A 20,161-nucleotide genomic window follows, 5' to 3' on the forward strand; every position below is an offset into this window, starting at 1 on the left:
AGGAGGGTCTGGGTGAGGAGGTCCCGGTCAGGGCTCACACGGGAGCTGGTTCCTGAAGGAACCAGAGAACCAGAGCATGTGGCCAGGGAAGAAGGAAAAGGCGATTCCTAGTGGGAGGAAGTGTAAATGTCGTAGTGTTCTAACAGCAAGGAGCCTATCTGCATAATGTGTAGGGCCCGTGGGGGGTGGTGAGGAAGCAGGAGCAGTTCTCCAAGACGAGGGTTTAACATCTGAGTTAGGACCCTCTGAGCGGTTGGTGGGAAAAGCCGGTGGTGACAGGTGAGTTATTACCACTTTGCAACCATGCAGCCACCATCCTGTTCACAACTGAGCTTCAGCTCTGTACCTGAGCTTCTGAATCCTCACAAGGGGAGAGGCTAGAAGGCCTGGAAGCTTCCATCCAGCTCTGTCATTCTGCAATTCTGTCATGCGTCCAGGAAGGATGGGAAACCAGTTTCCTGAGAGAAAGCCCTCAGCGGCCCTGCCGGATGGTTCACGAGAGCGACTCAGGACGTGATCCCATCGCCGTGTGCGCGGGATGGAGGCTCTTGCCTTCTCCGGTTGACCTCAGTTACTCTGAGACAAGACAGAGGATGAACGTGAGGTATTCTGTGGCATGCTTGAGTCTGGGCTTCTTGCCAGGCCCGGGTTTAACTGGCACCATTCCTGAAGGTTTACAAGAGGAAGCTCGTCAGGTCTTGCCTTCCTAATAGAGTGATAGGTCACCCTCCGGAAGTGGCATCCCTTGAGCTGACATAGCTTTGTTCGGCAATAAAAGAGACTGCGTGGGCCAAGTTAAGAGCAGATGGGTGAGAGGCAGGGAAGGATCACCACTTTAAACAGTACAAGCTTTGCTGGGGAACTTACATGGGTGACCTCATGAGACCAGGCCGTGATGTCCAATGACGTTGGGATGGGTGATTTGCCGGGGTACAAAGTGCGAGACGGTCAAATGATTTCCATGAATTCAAGCAACGACGTCTTGTCTTTTCTCAGGGCTGTGGTGCACGGTTATTCAGCCTCCTAGTGCACAACCTGTGCAACCATACCTGGAGATGAGGCTGTGCTACAGTTAATTTAATCTACAACATTTATTTGATAACTTTCTTGTACTAGGTCCATGCCAGGTGATGGGGATAAGAAGTGAACTGCCATGGGTCTCAGTCCTCAGGAAAAGACAGGCAGGGCGCCTGGGTGGCTCAGTGGGTTAAGCCGCTGCCTCCGGCTCAGGTCATGATCTCAGGGTCCTGGGATTGAGTCCCTCATTGGGCTCTCTGCTCAGCAGGGAGCCTGCTTCCCTCTCTCTCTCTCTGCCTGCCTCTCTGTCTACTTGTGATCTCTGTCAAATAAATAAATAAAATCTTTAAAAAAAAAAAAAGGCAGATATGACCTTCATGTAAGGCAGTGTGGCAAATGTTTTGTTACAAGGCTCAGGGTGGGTGCCGTGGGAGGGTAGGGAAGAAGTTCTTAGCCCAGCCTTGGGAGTGGTGGAGAGAAAGAGGAGGACTAGGCCAGAAAAGCATGGCAGAGAGAGTGGTACCCAACCCTACGTTCTCTTGGCCCAGAGAACTTGGAAGCCCTTTTAGGGGGCCGTTGTCCTTTCAGACTCTGCCTTGGGATCCTCGTTCTTCTGATGGCATGGCATTACTGTAAGTGGATAAACCAAGTGGGATCAGGAAGCCAGCTCATAGGTGCTGTGGTTGTGTCCGTGTGACCTGCCCTACCGCCATGGAGTCGGGTGGGGGGTGCGGTGAGCATCAAGGCTGTGCCTTCTAGACCCAGTTGGCCAGGATTTTAGCCTCACCCTGTCTTCAGTGGTAATCACTGTTTCAACGAAGTGTCAGATGTTTTTCAAATCATGAAAACATAATGCAGCAGCACATCTCTTATCCAGAGGGCACTGGTCTTTTTTTTTTTTTTTTTTTAAGTTTTTATTTATTTGTCAGAGAGAGAAAAAGAGAGAGAGAGAGAGACCCCAAGCAGGGGGAGCAGACAGAGAGAGAAGCAGTTTCCCTGCTGAGTAAGGAGCCCAATGTGGGACTCGATCCCAGGACCCTGGGATCATGACCTCAGCTGAAGCCAGACACTTGACCAACTGAGCCACCCAGGTGTCCTCAGAGGACGCTGATCTTGCAACCAACCAAGACCCAATAAGTAAGCCAAAGGCTCTGGAGAACCCCAACTCCTGTTCTCATCTCTGGACAATGAAGTGAATAGATCAGAGGGACCCTCCAGCCCTCCCTCATAACATGGTTACTCTTCTCACAAAGCCCACCCTGACCAATACAGCATATTCCCCTAGGGACATGCCTGCCTCCCCCCTGCCCACCGCACAATCTCCATATCCTTATTTACTCTGTGGCTGTCTCCTGGAAACCAGCTCCTGTCTCCACTTCCTCCCATGCCCTCCTCTCTGCCCTACACTCCTGCAGTGGTCTTCAGCTGAGGTCCCTTCCCCTTGCCAATCCACCATCTACCCCTCAGCAGCCTAATGGGGCTTTCTAAGCTGCAAGTCTGATCAATTTTTCCAAATCGTATCTGGTTCTTCATTTTTCCCTAGCATAAAATTTGAAATTCCTCACATGGCTTCCAGACACCTTCACGCACAATCAAGACTCTGTGCGGCTCTTAGGTCTGTCTTTCCTGATAGTCTCTATCCCCAAATACAGAGACTCGCTCTTAGTCCTTGGAACACACCAGCTCTTTTGCATCCCTGGTTTTTGCATGGACAACTCCGTGGCTTCTGCTGTGTGTCCCCAATTAGCTAAGTCCCTCTTTTCCATTAGCACTCAGTTTGAAGAGGACTTTTCTGGGAAGTTCTCCCACCCAGCTGGGCAGGGTGCTTCAGCAGCTGTACTCCACGGTGTATGAGGATAACCCTTATGAGGGCACTTGTCTCAGAGTATCTGGATTCTTTCCCGGGTCTTTCCTTAGACTAACTGCTTCTTGAGGGCATGGCAGAGACTTAGTGATCAAATTGAATAGAGCAGAGCTCATAGAAGACATTGAGTTAGTACATATCAAATGAATGATAAATCTGAATTCCCAAGGAAAATTAGAATAGGTTATTTGGGTTTGAGATACTTGATGAAATCAAATACACTGTTATTTAGTTAGGAATGCTTTCAGCTGCAATGATATGAAGCCTCAAGTAGGATAGTTTGTGAGAGAAGTGTGTCTCTTTTTGTGAAAGTCCCACACACAGCATGTGACCGCAGAAGTGCTGGCCTCCTGGTGATGCTGGGAGAGGAGCCGTCCGTCTGGAAGCTTTGCCCACTGTCTGTTTTGTTTTTAATCCTCCTCATAATTCTGTGAACTATCTAGATCTCTTTCTGTCTTAACTAGCTGGTATAGAGTCTAGTTGCCTGGAGCTAACTGCACTGGCAAATACAGCTCTTTTACTTGAATCCCACAAAAATGTCAAGGCAATAGACTGTCTGGTTTTATAGTAGTAACTGGGAGATGTATAAAAGGGAGCTTCAGAAACAGTTGAGACGCTAGGAGCTGACTCCCAGGAGAACGGGTCCCTGCTTAAAACCCCCATGTACCCTCAAATCTGTTTTTCCCCATTCCCGATTACCAAATGTTAGAATTAGAAAGGGTAACAAGTTTCAAAGTGGAAATGTCCTCATTTGGTAGAGAGAGAGCAAACCACATGGCTTAGAGGCTAAGCTAGACTAGGTCCCTGGGGAGCAGAGTTGTTCCTGCTGATCTGTGCTGCCAAAGGCCCGCTGAGTAGAGAAACAAAGTAGAGCAGGAAAGCCTGATAACCAGACTCAAACCTTGTCTACCAGCTTAACAACAAATCTGTATAACTGTCAAATTGCCTGCTTGTAAAGGTTTATATTCCAAGACAGCCTAGAACATGTTTCCTTTGCACTGAGCATAGCCAGCTGGGCATGTGCAGGGCCTGACCTCTCAGTGGACAGGCCTGGGGTCAGGGCTTTGCTGTCCAGAGTCTGGGCATCAAGCCTAACAGAGGACCCCACTCTGTAGCCCTCTGAGTTTCTAACATTATCCATTATAGCATTTTACTTGGAAGGTTTAATTAGATCCCTGGAGTTTTCTTCTTTACATGGGTTTAACTTCAGATTTCAACATTTTAAGCATTTCTCCAGCAGTGGGCCTGGCACCTTCGGAAGCTGCATTTTCTTTTGCAGGCATTGGGGGACCACTAAGTGCCGGGAAGCTCTGCCAGGTCAAATGGCCCCATTATTACTGGCCTGTGGGGGGAAGGCACTTCTCATGGTTCTTGAGTCACTGAAGCAGTAGCAGCAGCTTCTGGAGCAGAGCCCTGCTCACCAGGCTGCCGAGAAAGGTGCTGGGGAGAGATAAGGTGTAGAAACCTCTTTAAAAGTTAATGAGCTCAGTGAGCCTCCCAGGGCTCTGTTTTTTAGGCAGCTTTGCAGCACTTTGAATTCCCACTCCTCTGAGGATTGGCTCCTGCAGAGACCAGCTGGCTTTTCACCCTTCCAGGCCTCTCAGCTGCTCCTGTGAAGGGGAGCATCTCTGGCCTCTTCCAGAACCAGTCCGCTGTTCCATGTCTCTGGTCATTGCTCTGGGAAATCCCAGCGGCCCAGACCAGCTGTGCCCTTAATGCACATCACTGTTCCTCACTGCTGTCCATGTCCAGATGACCATGATGCACACTTCTGCAAATCTGTGCTCCTCTACCTCCCCTGGCCCCAGGCCCTGCCTCTCCCCAGCTCACTGGCTGCACTGGACGCTGCTGAGCTATGAACACCCAGAACCTCAGTCCCAACTTCAGTGTTGAGGACACTGAGTGAGGGCCCCGGACCGGTGAGGGGTGTAGAGCACATTGGACCAGGTTGGTGGGCTGATCAGCCTGGTTCGCTCATTCAGCTGAGCCTCTACGAGCAGGCATCCTCCTTCCTTAGGTCTTAGGGCTGCCTCTACAACTTGCTCCAGGGTGTAAGGGAGGAAAATAATTTTTCTTTACCCTTCTAGGTTCTTGACTGAGACCCTGTAATAAAAAAGCAGATTAACAGGAAAAAATGCATCAGAAGGTTGATAACATGTTCATCTCCGGTATACATAGGAGATACTCAGGAAAACTGGACAGCTCCCAGAAATGGATGAACCATTGCCTTAAATACCATCTTCAGCTCAAGACCAAAAACCAATAATAACAACAACAACAAAAACAAAAACCCACAAAAAAACCAAACCAAACCAAGCCAAAACAAAACATTGGGGAGATAGGTGGCAAGACCCGTTATTGGGAGGTCATCAGGAAAGCACAGTTAATAGGATAAGGCTGTAATGCATATTTAAACCCTTGCCTTCTGCATTGGTAAGAGTTTCTAGAGATTGTGTCATTCCCCCTCCCCCCCCTTCCTGGTACAGAGAGGGAGATATCCTTACAAATGGAGATTTCCTTTTAAATGTGAATATCCCTTACAAAAGAAGATAACTTCTACTTCTACTAGGTTTTCAGAGCTTCTCCAGTGTCTGCTATTTCTTAAAATTAATCAGCTCAAGATAATTCTTCTGTCAAAGAGGCATATTTTGGGGTGTCATGTTCTCCCCTTCACTGGTTTCCATAGCAAGAAGGGTATGAAGGAAGGTGTTAGGATCACTGCGAGCTTTTAAAAAATTCTTATGTTGTCCTTCTTTCTAGAGGGCATTTCAACAAATGGCAGAAGAAGAAAGAGGACAGGAAGGGCTCACATGCCCATGCATAGGCATATGCACGCATACACACACACACACACACACACAAACACGTTTTTTCTTTTTTGGGGAGAAAAAGATCCCTAATCTGATTATCCCTTCCCTAAACTGAGAAACACTGGACCAGATTAGTGATTCCTATGCTCCTGGCTGTTTCTAAGAATTCCTCAGGCTAGATTATTTAAGAATTCAGGTTCTTGGACCCCTCTTCAGATCCACTCATTTGGAACCTCTGGGTCAAGACTCAGGAATCTGTATTTTAATAAGTCTCCTGGGTGTCTTCATACTCAGCACCTTGGGGGATCACTGGGCAGAGGGGTCTCTGGGCAGACTCCAGCCCCATGTTGAGGCTCAGGGAGTAGGATGCTTTCGTCTTGGGGAATGCTTGGATCCCTCTTTAAGTCAGCCCTTCAGAATATCATGGGGCCATCCTGCATACCTCCCAACGTGGGAAGGCCACTTCCCAGTCAATTCCTGCAGCACAAAGTGAAGGGTGCTTATAGGAAACAGACACAACTGAGCTTGGTTGTGTAGCCGGGGAGGGGAGACATATGTGATGTAAATTCAACATCCCCTCTGCGTGCAGCACATGTTGGGGGAGCAGGAAATAAGGGAGCCCACAGTAGTCGGCAAAAGAATCAGGCATCAGCTCACTGCTGGGGCCACTTCCCTTCAATGTGACAGACTCAGGTACCCAGCCCAGCTGATGGCCTTTTCTGAATGTGCCTGGTCCCGCAACACAGCCCCTCTCCTCTGAGCCCATCCTTTGCAAATCCCTCAAGTATTAAAAGATAAGTGCCTGCAACCCTGCTTTCTTTAGCGTTTGAAGCTGTAGTTTGACGTTAGAATGTTGGCAAGGGAGAAGATAGTCTGTCCAATAACAAACACTGTGAGGTCTCATGGAAAGCTCCAAGCACTGGCCAATGAATGGGGCCAAAATCTGCAGTGTCATGATTTCTGCCTGTCTGGAGAGACCCACTGAGTTTGGAAGGCCACAAAGAAGAGTTGCAAAAGAAAAGATTTTCTAATAAATAAACAAACAAATAAATAAATAAATAAATAATTTTTTAAAAAAATCAGTGAACAATGAATTCACAGCTGTGTCCTAAATGGTAGACCAGGTGGTAAAAAAAAAAAAAAAAAAAAAAAAATTGCAGAAATTACATTGAAAGTAGAATAGGTTTTATTTCACAGTGAAGAAGAGAAGAGCAGCCACGTACCAGGGACCGGCCTGGTCCTCTTGGCTGGACACTCACAGCTGGCCAATGGTGTCCTCCTGTTGAACAGAAACATTTGTGTAGAACATCAACTTTGGATAAGACCCTCATTCCATCGTGATGGAGTCAGGCAAACACCAGACCCCTCGGCATCAGCCTGAACTCAGCATGTACACTGTCCAGCCACAGAAGACCAAGCATACCTCCCTCATATCCCTAAAGACCAGCAGTATCCTTCTCCTTCCCCAGTTCCAGACTTGGGCCTGGACCTCACCGTCCTGCATTCTCTATGAGATTTACTAAGACCCCCGACCATAAAAGTACCCCTGCTCCCTGGCAGTTTCCAGTCCAAGTCACTTGTGAAGTCTGTCCCTCATCACCCGGCAAAACCCCAGTCCTTGCGTGTGTGTGTGAACACTTAAGTTCTATTCTCTCCTAGCAAATTTCAATTAGACAGTGTTATCAACTGTAGTTACCCATTTTCTAATCCTAACCTAAATCCTCAGGTGTCACTCCCTGTGACCAACAGGAAGGCCTAGAAAATCACTTCTATGTTAATAGTCCAATGGAGGATGTTGGCCCCTTCTTAGAGCCTTCCAGGCATTTTCAAGGCCCCAGAGTGTGCCTCAGTTGTTCTTATCTTATTCCCCCTCTTTCCTACAAGTGGCTTCTAGGTACCTGCTTCTAGATATATGCCCAGGACTCAGGCAAAAGATGGGGCAGAGCCCATCTACCAACCACATGTTTACTAGGTCCTGTGGGCCCAAAAACAGCACCGCTTGAACCCCCAGCCTCGTAGACTCCCCCCTCCAAGAACCCCATGGGCTGGACTCAAGGCCTCACTTCCCTCAGTTGGCCTCTTATCTCAAGAGACCCAGTTTGGGAGAAGGGCACAAAGTCCCCTCCATTCTCCATTGGCATGAACCATTCCTCCTTCTCCTTCAGGCAGAATCCAGAAGTCCCAGAGTGAATCAGCCTTACAAACAAACTCTTCTGGGGCTCTCCATCCCTTATGTGGTGGTTATTTAAGCTCAGCTGGGCTCACAAATCAGGCAACTGTGTTAGAAAATGCAGTGGTTGAACCACAGATTTCTAGACAGACCATCTGGTTGCAATTCCTTGGCCTACCATTTGTTGGCTTAAGCATGTTCCATACTTTCTGAGCCTCAGTTTCATGGGTCTGAAAAATGAGGACAATAATAGTTCCTTCTTGTTAGAGTTCTTTTGAGAATCAAACAAGACCACCTAGGTCTAGGGATTGTCGTAGTGCCTGGTGTACACGAAGGACTCCATAAATGTTGCCTTATGGTCACTATCAATAACCAATTAATTCATGTGTTCAGAAAGCAGACCTACACAGAGAGGTGGGAGGAGCAGAAGCTGGTTTGTCTTAAAGTAAACCCGGCCAAAGAAGGCAGGATGCTAAAGTGCTGTCTGTTCAGGAAGCCATATCAAGCAGGGCTCACTGCTTGTTGACCCTCCTTCCCTTGGTCAGGGTTCTGACTTCATTAGTGCAGTGGGGGAGGCCAAGCAAAGGAGCCATGCTCTGGCCTGTTTAACTTGGCCATCCAGCCAGTTTCAGCCTTTGCAGGTGAGGCCCTTTAATGTTTTTTGTCCTGTGAAACAGCCAGCCTTGTTTTCCTTGATCCCTAAAATTGGTTGGGATTCTCTCAATTTGGCAGCACATTTCTGTTTCTGTGGGTTTGGGCTGAGCCTTAACAGCCACCTTTCCACTTGTATGAATAAACTTAGGTAAACGTAGCCATCCAGGAAAGGACCCTGAGATCCATTTGCAATGGGTTACTAATGTGGGGTGAAGAGAGGAATAAACAGGGACAGAAACACCAGCCTGTTGGACGAATTTGAGTTCTCAGCAGAGGCATTGTTGGCAGCAAAATGACTCCAAGGTGGGCAGTGGGGGAGAGAAACAAAAGCGGGGGGGGGGGGGGGGGGGGGGGGGGGGGGGTCATTAATCAATGGGGGAGTGTTAAATCTGGAGCAGTAGTCAAAATGTCCAATTCTTCCTTCACCCTCAGCCTAAATAAATGAGAATTCTTCCCAGTTCCCTTGGCAAAAGTGCCTTAGATGAGAGCATGAGGAAAGACCGTTAAGTGATAGAAAGCTTCATTTCTTTGTCTTTACACGCTGCCAAAGTGGGGCCCAACCCCAGAGCCAGGACTTAGAGGCAGGAGATCAGTTCAGCATCTGGTTTGCCCACTGCCTTTGTTTCTGTACCTTGGAGTCAAAGACATTTTATTTCTCTCCTTTTTTTTCATGGTGTTGGTCATGGAGACTAAAGCAGGTTGCCAGATTTAGCAAGTAATGGGACAGGATGCCTATGGAGATTTGAAGAATGGCTCTACCTGCCAACTTTTTGTAGTTTATTGAAGCACGCTGAATACAGGACATTTAGGAAATCCTGACAACATCAATACAGGATGAGACATCATTAAGCACGGGACAGGTCCTGGCTTTACAAGGACCCTGGCAACCCGGATGAAAGCCATCACATCTAATGGCCATTTCGAGCTGTGATAAATACGAAGAAGGAAGCACAACATGGAGTACACACACACACACACACACACACACACACGCTCACCACTAGCTACTTATTCATAAGAAATAAGTTTATAACCTCATCCTTTGCCCAAGAGCTCCATATGGAATATTTCTATGTTGATCACAAGCTAGGCAACGTGAACACCAACTATTGTACCATTGATCATTCTTGGTAATCACCCATTCATCTACTTGACTAGATCTCTTGTGGACCCATTTGGAAACAGGGCAGACCCTGTGCTCTCTTCTTCAGCACCTGACCCTGGGGTTATTTGGGGTTCTGGGTCAGCCCCCTGGCTGTGTTCCCACAGTGAACTCACTGCTTTCATGCAGATGGGAGTTCTGATGGACATCAGCCCTGTCCTTGCAAAACTCAGGTCAAGTCAAGAACTTAACTACAGGTCAAGATGTCACATGACATCACCTGCAAGAGGTGATGGCAGGTGGCAGGCATTGGGAGGCCCGCTGAGCCCAGGTGGGCAATGCAAAAGAAACCAGTGTTGGAGAATGGGGGACCAGGTGGGAGAAGGAACTTTATGGCACACAACGGATGCACCCTTCTGCTTGATAGAAACCTCCAACCTGCCTTGTTTGGCTGTTAAGAAGCTGGTGAGGCTTAGGATGTGGCAGAAAGGGGCCAAGTGTTCCGGGAAAGGCTGGCCTGCTCTTGGGGTTTGGGCAGGGTGGTGGAGGGTGATGGTGAGGAAATGCCTCTTGGGAAAGGAATCAATGGTTTCAGTACTAGACTGCCATGACTTTCCAATCCATATGTCTGTCCATTTGATTCCAAAATGGCGCTGAAGGGAGACAATGTGGCCAAAAGAAATTACAGATTTTTCCAAGGTCCCTTAGCATACCTATGCCAGTACTCGGGTTATAACTTGTGGTCCTGTTTGAGTGGAAATGCCCAGAATGAGGGTAGAAATCTAAAATAATAATCCAACCCTTGCAAAGTAACTTTCAGCAGACTTTTGAGTCACTGAAAAGCAGAACAATTTAAAAAAGAAGAACTAAAATACCTGCTGTGAGTCCCAAAGAAGGGATCCACAAAAGCCTAGGGGCAGTCCTTGTCCTCAAGGAGCTTGGACTTTAGTGCAAGAGATGAGCCAGACAACACACATGAAAGTGAGCCAACCATACATGCAAGTGTATTCTCACATCCTGAAGCTGGCCACTTATATATGAGAACTATATATACACCAAATAGAATATATTATATAATATATATAATATATAATTACATATATATTATATATATAATATATATGTGTGTGTGATATATATATCACACACACCCCACACACACTTGCACCATAGTGACTAGCTTCAGGATCTGGGAATAGACTCCCTATGGTATATACACGTAGCGTATTAAAAATATATATATATATATATATATATATTCCTTTAGTCTATTTTGAGTTTATTTTTGTGTATGGTATAAGAAAGTGTGGCTGTCAAGAAGCTGGTGAGGCTTAGGACGTGGCAGCATCCTTTGTTTGTAGCTATCCAGTTTTTTCTAGCAGCATTTGTTGAAGAAATTTTCTTTTCCCTCTTGTCCATCTTGCTTCCATTGTCTTAGATTAGTTGACCATATAATCATAGTTGGTGTTCTTTCTGGGCTCTCTGTTCTGCTCCATTGATCTACAAGTCTATTTTCTGTACAAGAACCATATTGTTTGATTATTATAGCTCTGTAGTATGCTTGATATCTGGGATTGTGATACCTCCAGCTTTGTTCTGCTTTCTCAAGATTGCTTTGGCTATGCAGGGTCTTTTCTGGCTCCATACAAATTTTAGTATTTTTTTATTCTAGGTCTGTGAAAAATACAGTTGGCATTTTGATAGGGATTATGTTAAATCTGTAGATTGCTTTGGGAAGTATGGACATTTCAAAGATATTGGTTCTTCCATTCCATGAGCATGGGATATCTCTCCATTTATTTGTGTCATCTCTAATTTCTAATTTTAGTATAGTTTTTAGGGTATATTTCTTGGTGAAGTTTATTCCTAGATATTTGATTCTTTTGGATGCAATTGTAAGTGGGATTGTTCTCTTAATTTCTCTTTCTGCTGCGTCATTATTAATGTGTTGAAATACTACAGATTTCTGTATATTAATTTCATATGCCGTAACTTTACTGAATTCATCAGTTCTAGTAATTTTTTGGTGGTGTCTTTATGGTTTTCTGTATATATTATCATGTTATCTGCAAATTGTGAAAGCTTTACTTCTTTACTTACCAAATTTGATGCTTTTTATTTCCTTTTGTTGTCTGATTACTGTGGCTAGCAATTCCAGTTCTGTGTTGAATCAAAGTGATGAGACAGGACAACCTTGCCTTGTTCTTTATCTGAAAGGAAAAATCTCTCAGTTTTTCACACTGAAGATGATAATAGCTGTGGATTTTTCATATAAGGCCTTTATAATCTTGAGGTATGTTCCTTCTAAATCTATTTTAATAGTTTTTAACATGAATTGATACTGTACTTTGTCAAATGTTTTTCTGCATCTATTGAAATGATCATATGATTTTTATCCTTTCTCTTTTTAATGTGATGTATCACATTGATTGATTTGCAAATCAACCACTCTTGCATCCCTGGAATAAATCTCTCTTGATCATACTGAATTATTTTTAAAGTGTATTATTGGATTTGGTTTGTTAATAGGTAAAGTCCTTCTTAAAGAAGACAAATTCTTTTAGATTCTAGACTAGTCCCTGAAACCTTTAGGAGACTTTTCAGGTCAATTATATGAGATACTGAATTATTTTTTTTAAAGATTGTATTTATTTATTTGACAGACAGAAATCACAAGTAGGCGGAGAGGAAGGCAGAGAGAGAGAGAGGGAGGAAGAAGCAGGCTCCCCGCAAAGCAGAGAGCTGGATGCGGGGCTCGATCTCAGGACCCTGGGATCATGACCTGAGCCAAAGGCAGAGGCTTTAGTCCACTGAGCCACCCAGGTGCCCCGATACTGAATTATTTAAGGGAGTTAGGCAATCACTTGTACCAACCTGATCATAAGTAAATATAAAATATAAATATAAAACATGAACAAATGACCCAGAATACATTTATTTTGAATTTTTAGATTATTGCAAAGAAAATAATTGAGAAGTATCTTTACCTAGCAAATCTGTGAGAATGTACAGACAGAACTCCAGACTTACATAGGGAAATGGAGAAATTCTGGTCAAGCACAATAGCAAAATTCCTCCATGGGGAGAAATGTCTCTTGGGTCTGTGAAACACCTTAAGGGCTTACTGGTTATACAAAGTTAACTTGGGTCTTGTCTGAGTGAAGGGGAAAGGTTAAGGCAGATATTTCTTTGTCTATGTTCTGTTTTCTTTGTGGTGGCTGGAAAGACAGAGGGTCTGGCCATCCTGTGAACTGAGCAGGGGAATGGGTTCCTGTTGAGCATAAGAATGAGCCCCAGAAATATGGAGGCAGACTGGCACCAAGGAGAGGAGGTGAGGGCTTCCCAGGAGAGAAAGTAACCAACGAACTGCAGGAATAATGAATCCAACATTCAATCTCAGGTATTCCTAATCCCAAATCATCAATAACAGACTGATGGACCCAATAACTTGCTATGTTTGGAGAACGAAGGGGAGAGGAAGAAGCTGTGTTCACTCTGGAGAGAGGAATAGAGAGAGAAGGGCATGTTCAGGGATGAAAGGGGGAGAGGATGGGACTTAGGTAAGAGCAGGAATTCAGAGTGAGAGAGAGTGGGAAGGTGGTCACGTGGCAGCACCGGGAAATCCTGGAAGGTGCTGAGTGTCCCTCAGGCCCGTGGGAGATGTGGGTTGGGCTATATATCTGAGTTACCTTGCATGACATCTCTGCTGTTGTCTGGTCTTTACTTGCATTATTCCCTTGTATTTGTAATTATGTTGTACTAAACTTTTTCACGTGTTAGGTCAATGCCATCTCTTCTTTAGTAGACCCTGCTTCTTTGAAAGGTACAATGGACAGTTTAAGTTTGGAAGTCTGTATAGAGGAGTAATCGGAGAAAAGTTGGAAGAAGTTGGAAGAAGATCATTGTATTTGGTTGCCATATATTTCAGAATACTTCAGTGTGAGTCCTTTCTGGCTTGTGTTTATAAATGAGTGAAGTTGACTTCACACCTTAGGAGTGGTTAGTAAATAATCAAGAACTTATACGTGGGGGCACCTGGGTGGCTCAGTGGGTTAAGCCTCTGCCTTCAGCTCAGGTCATGATCCCAGCGTCCTGGGATCGAGTCCTGCTTCAGGCTCTCTGCTCAGCAGGGGGGCCTGCTTCCCCACTCTCTCTGCCTACCTCTCTGCCTACTTGTGATCTCTCTCTTTGTCAAATAAATAAATAAAATCTTAAAAAAGGAAAGAACTTACACTTGACAGGGGTCTTAGCAAGTGGGTCAAATGTAATTGGTTAAATATGTGCAGAATTTTAGCATATCAGATATTAGAAATGACTTTTTATTGGTGAAATAAGTAGCACTCAGGACATGTGCTTGGTGAGAAAGTTTTCATGAGCACCTGCACGATAAGGTATGAGGACACAGGGTGCTCAGTTTCCCTCCTGCCCAATGGAGCTTTCTGTGGGGAACTCTGATGAGTCCTAAGGCCTCATGTCAACCTTCCCAGGGGGACAGTCTCACCTGGAAAGACTGGGTGGTAGAGCTCCTACGGCCCCTGACCAAGAGTGGACCTTGCATGAAGGATGCTTGCTGGAGCCTAAACTGACAGACCTCACCAAGGCTCCAGCACCAGGTAGAACGACTGTTTTAATGCCCACCGATGACAATCTCATCTGGGTGTTGTGCTCACTGTAACATTCAAAGGGGCAGAAAGCCACTCCTAATATTTTCTGGTCATTCTGCAACGCATGGGTAGGCCTGACACATATGCAAAGGGTGTTTAGAATTTTAAACTCCAGCCATGAGGGAGCCATTGAAGATTTTGAAGCAGGGGAATGACATGGAGAAGGTGTTGCCATGTTGAAGGCCCGGAGGCAGGGAGACAAGTTTAAACCAGGGAGCAGAGCCAAGGAGGTAGACCCAGAGTTGGGCTTCTGCAAGGTCAAAATCCACAGACCCCCCCGCCCCCCCCCCAAATCCTTTGAGCCCTGGGGCTGGTCCAGGACTTCCCAGTCAGTGGGGATGTGAAGAGAAGCCAACATAGTCCACCATGACAAAGCCACATTGTGATGAGTCAGGAGGAAATCTGTCCCAGACACATGGATCACATTTCCCCTCAGATATACATGGCGATGGGGGTGGGGATGGAATTCCGAGCCGGGCCCATGTGAACGGCAGCCTGAGCTTTGCCAAGAAGACACACTCACAGAAATGATGTTGAAGCAGGCAGGAAGGCTCGGAGGCTCAAACTCTCCTAGGGCAGACTCACTCGTTCTCGTCTCTTCTGAGAGAAAACCAGAGTCTGTTGTAACGGGCTTCTGAGAGGAGCTGGTGTGAAGCATCATTTTCATAAGGAAATGAATGGAACAGGGAGTTACCCTACGGATCCCTTGACCAGAATGGTTGGAGCATTGGGCTCAGGACCCCTTCTTGACCTTTGGGTCTTCTTCCTGCTTTCCCTTTCTGGCAGGGTCTGGCATTCTTAACCCCTGCTTTCCCTCTCTGTGACTCATTTCCTAAGTTTGGCTTCTTCTCAGTTGGAGGCTACGCTTTCTCTTATCAAAACTCATGAGCTGTGCAATGTGCTAACTGTTGCTCCCTGGGGTGGGTTTTTTAAAGTTTGCGGAAAGTGGAGTAGAACAAAAAGGCTTGGAAACAGCCTGGTTCTCCTCTGCTAACCTCCAGGGCACCCCCAGCCTACCCTCTCTCTCCCAAGCTAGGTTTCCAGGATGGGATGGAAAAACTTTTAGAAATCCTTAGCACAATGGCTTTTTCTTAATGTTTCGCTTGGGGACCTAAGCTCAGGCCAGATCCCGCTTGGGGGTCTATATTAACGACTGATGCCAGTGGTTTTTTCCCTCAAGATCTTTTTTTTTTTTTTTTTTTAAGATTTTATTTATTTATTTGACAGAGAGAAATCACAAGTAGATGGAGAGGCAGGCAGAGAGAAAGAGGGAAGCAGGCTCCCTGCTGAGCAGAGAGCCCGATGCGGGACTTGATCCCAGGACCCTGAGATCATGACCTGAGCCGAAGGCAGCGGCTTAACCCACTGAGCCACCCAGGCGCCCCTTCCCTCAAGATCTTGACCTCTCCCCACTCACAGCACTGCCCTGAGGAATAAAAACTATTAGTGAATCATAATAATAATCACTATGAATAAAGGGAACCATCACTGAGTGCTTAGTATCTACGAGACATGTGCCAGGCACTTCACAGGGAGTAACCCAGTCAGACGTGAATTCACGGCTTTTTGAGAGGGTGATTCCCGAGCTCCCATTTTATAGATGAGGAAACTGGGAATCACATTAAAGATTTGCCCGAAGTCATTGCAGCGGGTTGAATGGTACCCCCTGCCCCCCTCCGATATGCCTGAATCCCTCAACCTGTGAATGTGATCTCATTTATTTATTTCTTTTCTTTATTTATGTAAGTATTTATTTATTTGTTTTTGTGATGTTATTTTTAAAAAGAGTTTTTGCAGACATCATTAAGGATTCTGAGATGGGATCATCATCCTGAGTGATCAGGGCCAGCCCTGATTCAAAGACAGGAGGGAAGACACAGACAGAGCAGAAGGTCCAGGTGGAGGCAGAGAGTGGAGACACATAGCCCAGAGCCATGGACCGTCTGTGATCACTGGACCCTGGAAGAGGCAGAGCAGGCTCCTCCCCTAGAACCTCAGAGGGAGTTTGGCCCTTCTGACAGCTTGAGTTTGGGTTTTTGCTGTCCACTATAGAGAGGATGTATTCTGTTGCTGTAAGCTACCCAGTTCGTACTAGTTTGTTCCGGCAGCCCCAGGAATCCAATACAGTCATGTAGCTCTTCAATGATGGAGCAAAGGTGCCATGAAAGTTAAAGTCATCATTACAGAAAAAGAACAAGTGACATCCACAAAGAATTATGATATATCACCAAATGGAAGAAACAGGTCTTCAATATGTATTTTAAACTTTTCTCTCTCTCTCTCTCTCTCTCTCTCTATATATATATATATATATTCATATTTACACATTTATATATGACATATACATTAGAAGAGACTCAGACAGTCCTGGTCACCTGACTGGTGAGGAAGCATGCAATAAGATGGCCCTTCTTGGAATAGCGCCCCGGGAAGCAGGGTTCTGGGAGATGCCCCACATTTTCAGTCATTTGGGGCACCAAAATCCCCACATCCTCTAGCAAAGGAAGCCTCTGGATTCCTCTTGGGGATCACAAAGTCCACCAACTAATTACTTTCATTTAGGTATTATTTCCATAGGTACATTGTTCCATACATTCTAGAAAGGCTGTGAGCAAATGAAGTTGTTAAGACACGGAATTGTACTGAAACGCAACAGATTAACGTCTCCTTGAAACTCGCATGGACATTTTTGTGAAGTAGGTTATTACCTTGCTTTGCATCTGTTCCCACTGCCCACCCTCTCTGTTCCTGAAGAATCCAGCGTGGGTAGACTAGATTTCCTTGAAGGTGGTGGTTGGTGGGGGGGGGGGGGCTTGCTCTGTTGTCAGGCGCTTTTAGCTCTTAACTGCAGCTACTCCTGGTGTCGGCATGCTCCCCATGCCAGGCACACACCCCGCACGGTGACCCCCAGCTGGCAAAGCCTTTGGCAGCCGTGCATGTGCCCCCGGATGCCCTATCACCGGGCTTAGTGAGGAGGCAGAGAGAAGGGAACCTAGCACTCCTACTTGCAGGGCTGAAGGGGGACGTCGCTGGGGAGCTGAGGCCAGGGGGGTCAAGAAGAGCTGCAAGTGGACCCGAGGCCCTGGGGGATAGGGGGAGTCAGATCTGGGGTCTGAGTTCAGGTGTGGACTAGTGGGAGCTGTGCTGCCTCCAGTCCCCTGACTCTTGCACCCCCAGGAATCTGCAAACGTGCCCACCGAGGGGGCGTGCTGCAGGGGGCACCTGTCAGACACGAGGCCAGGAAGGGCTGCAGGACTGCGAGCCCTAATAATGAGCCGACGGTTGCTCAGTGCTGCTTTGCTCCCAGTGATGGAAGCACTTTAGAAGGAAAGGGAGGTCAGCAGTGGGTTACCCCCACAGCTGACTCCAAATCCTTCCACCCGGATTCTTTCCTTTCGTTTCACATGCACCGTTTTTGTTTTTAAATCTAAATATAATAAATGAGGCACTCTAGATAAAACTGCTAAGTTTTTCAAATCTTATCCACGCTAAAACCAAAGAAATCTCAAACTGGGCACAGGCATTGTCCATTTTTCAAGGTCTTTTTAATGAAACATTGTCTATGGCTCTTAGGAACAATTTACTATCAGACTCTGGAATCGGCAGAGTTTCCCCCTCGGTCCTAACAGTACCATCGGTCTAGTTTAAGTCGAGAGGGTTTCCTTGCATTGTTGTATGGAGCTTAAAGAACTCAGGGCCATGAGGACCGCAGAGCAGACTTGGATGTTGCCTGGACAGAAGCAAAGGAGTCAGGACCCCTTGGCCAGAGACAAGGCCACACCCTGCCACCATGACCCATGAGCAACCTAGCACCTATGTCCCAGGACATCAGAACTTACCTTGTGACTGCTCAGAAGGACCAGCCACGGTGCTCATCCATTTGCATTCCCCTCCCTCCCGCCCACATGGAGACACCACTCGCAGAGAAGACTTGATCCCTCACCTGGTAATGGTATGTGGAGCTCCAGCCCCAGGTGGACAACAGAGTCCTACCTTCTCTGACCTATGTCGTAGCTGTCATCAGGATTTTTTTTTTTTTAAAGATTTTATTTATTTATTTGACAGAGAGAAATCACAAGTAGTCAGAGAGGCAGGCAGAGAGAGAGAGAGGAGGAAGCAGGCTCCCTGCCGAGCAGAGAGCCCCATGCGGGACTCGATCCCAGGACCCCGAGATCATGACCTGAGCCGAAGGCAGCGGCTTAACCCACTGAGCCACCCAGGCGCCCTGCCATCAGGATTTTTAAGGACTGACTTGATGAATAAAATAGAAGTGAACCCCAAATGTACGGGGTTCAGGAGAATAAATAGCCCTTTGTATGCCCAAGATCCTTCCAGATAATCCAACCTGAGAAATCTCTGCTTCAGCCACATCTGCTGCTGGGGATGCTGAAAAACAGAATGACTATAAAATGAAATGAAGCTTGGAGGTGAATCATATGAAATTCCGTGGATTAGGGGAGAAATCATCCACTATTACAATCCACTATTACGATGAAGGAGGGGGAGGGGAGGTGGGCACCCATGAAAAATCAACAGCGAAGACTGAAAACGTGGATTTCTCTGGGGAAGCTCCCAGAAGAAAGAAGAAAACATGAGCCCTGAAGCTTTGCCTGGAGAGCAATACTCTTCACATTTGCATGTTAAACGGATTGAGGCTCCCCTAGGCTGCCCCTGGGGAGGGCAGTCAGAGGCAGCTCTAAGATCTAATGGTCCCTTGCCCTCACCTTACTCTGGTTCAGAGCCCACAGCCCCAGAAGAGACCCTTGCATGCTGTAGGTGCTCAATAAATATTTGCATTGAAGTGCATTTAGCACAGATTGCATGGAGCACAGGGTGTGGTGCATAAACAATGAATTTTGGAACACTGAAAAGAAATAAAATAAAATAAAATGAAAAGAAAAGCTAGTTTCTTGACTGACCTACTCCCGCCCCCCCACCCCACACACACACAAAGGCTCAGGAATCTCCCTATGTCCATCGTGAATTCTGTGTGATCTGTACAGGGAGAATTTAGGAAGAGGTAGTTTTCATCCAAAAGCCTTCCTTGCATTAATTTGTTTTATTGCCTGCCCCTCCCTGCCTTTAGAAAAATAGGCTTGAATTATCCCCAGAGGAGCAGAAGCAGCACTGAGAGTTTGAGACTTGGGGGCTTGGCAGGGTCAGCCTTGGTTTTAGCTGTGGTGACATGCAAAACGATGGCTCGCCCTTCCCAGGCTCTCTGGGTAGAGCAGAGACTCCTTACCCCTTGCCATGGGGGCCAGGCTCCGCAGCTTCGTGCAACTCACTTACATTATGTGCGGCTCTTGGGACACCCTCCCCCTTCACATTCGTGAGCATATCACCCTCTGCTCAGACCCATTCTCCATACGCTTGGATTCTGGCAGCTTCTGATTAATACATTCCTTTCCCCCTTTTTCGCTCGACATATGGTTATTGAAGGACTGCTTTGTGCCAGGCGTTTCTCTAGGTGCTTGGGGAGACTAACTGGATAAAAACTCTGCATTATGGAGCTTACGTTCTGGTGGGGAAGGACAGGCAATGACAAAGATGACCGGTAAGTAAATATTGCGTTAGAAAGTGATGTGCTTCTATTAAAAGCAGAGCGGGAATCAGAGGATCTGGAGTTAGCGGGGAGGGATTGGGATGGAAATGGGTGGTTGGGACAAGCTTCCAACAGAAGGGAAGGCCAATGGCACTTTCAGGATAGCTGTGGGCTCCAGGGAAAGGCAGGCTTGGCTGCACGGGAACTAGTCTGACTCCATTATCTGCACCAAGAGAGAAGATGGAGGGACAGGTCGTCTGGGTGCATGGTGCGGGGTGAGTTCATTTACTGATTTTTGCATATTGTTTATGCAGAATCTGAAACAAACCTTACAAATG

This window comes from Mustela nigripes, chromosome 4 (genome assembly GCF_022355385.1).
Source record: "Mustela nigripes isolate SB6536 chromosome 4, MUSNIG.SB6536, whole genome shotgun sequence".
Classification (NCBI taxonomy): domain Eukaryota; kingdom Metazoa; phylum Chordata; class Mammalia; order Carnivora; family Mustelidae; genus Mustela; species Mustela nigripes.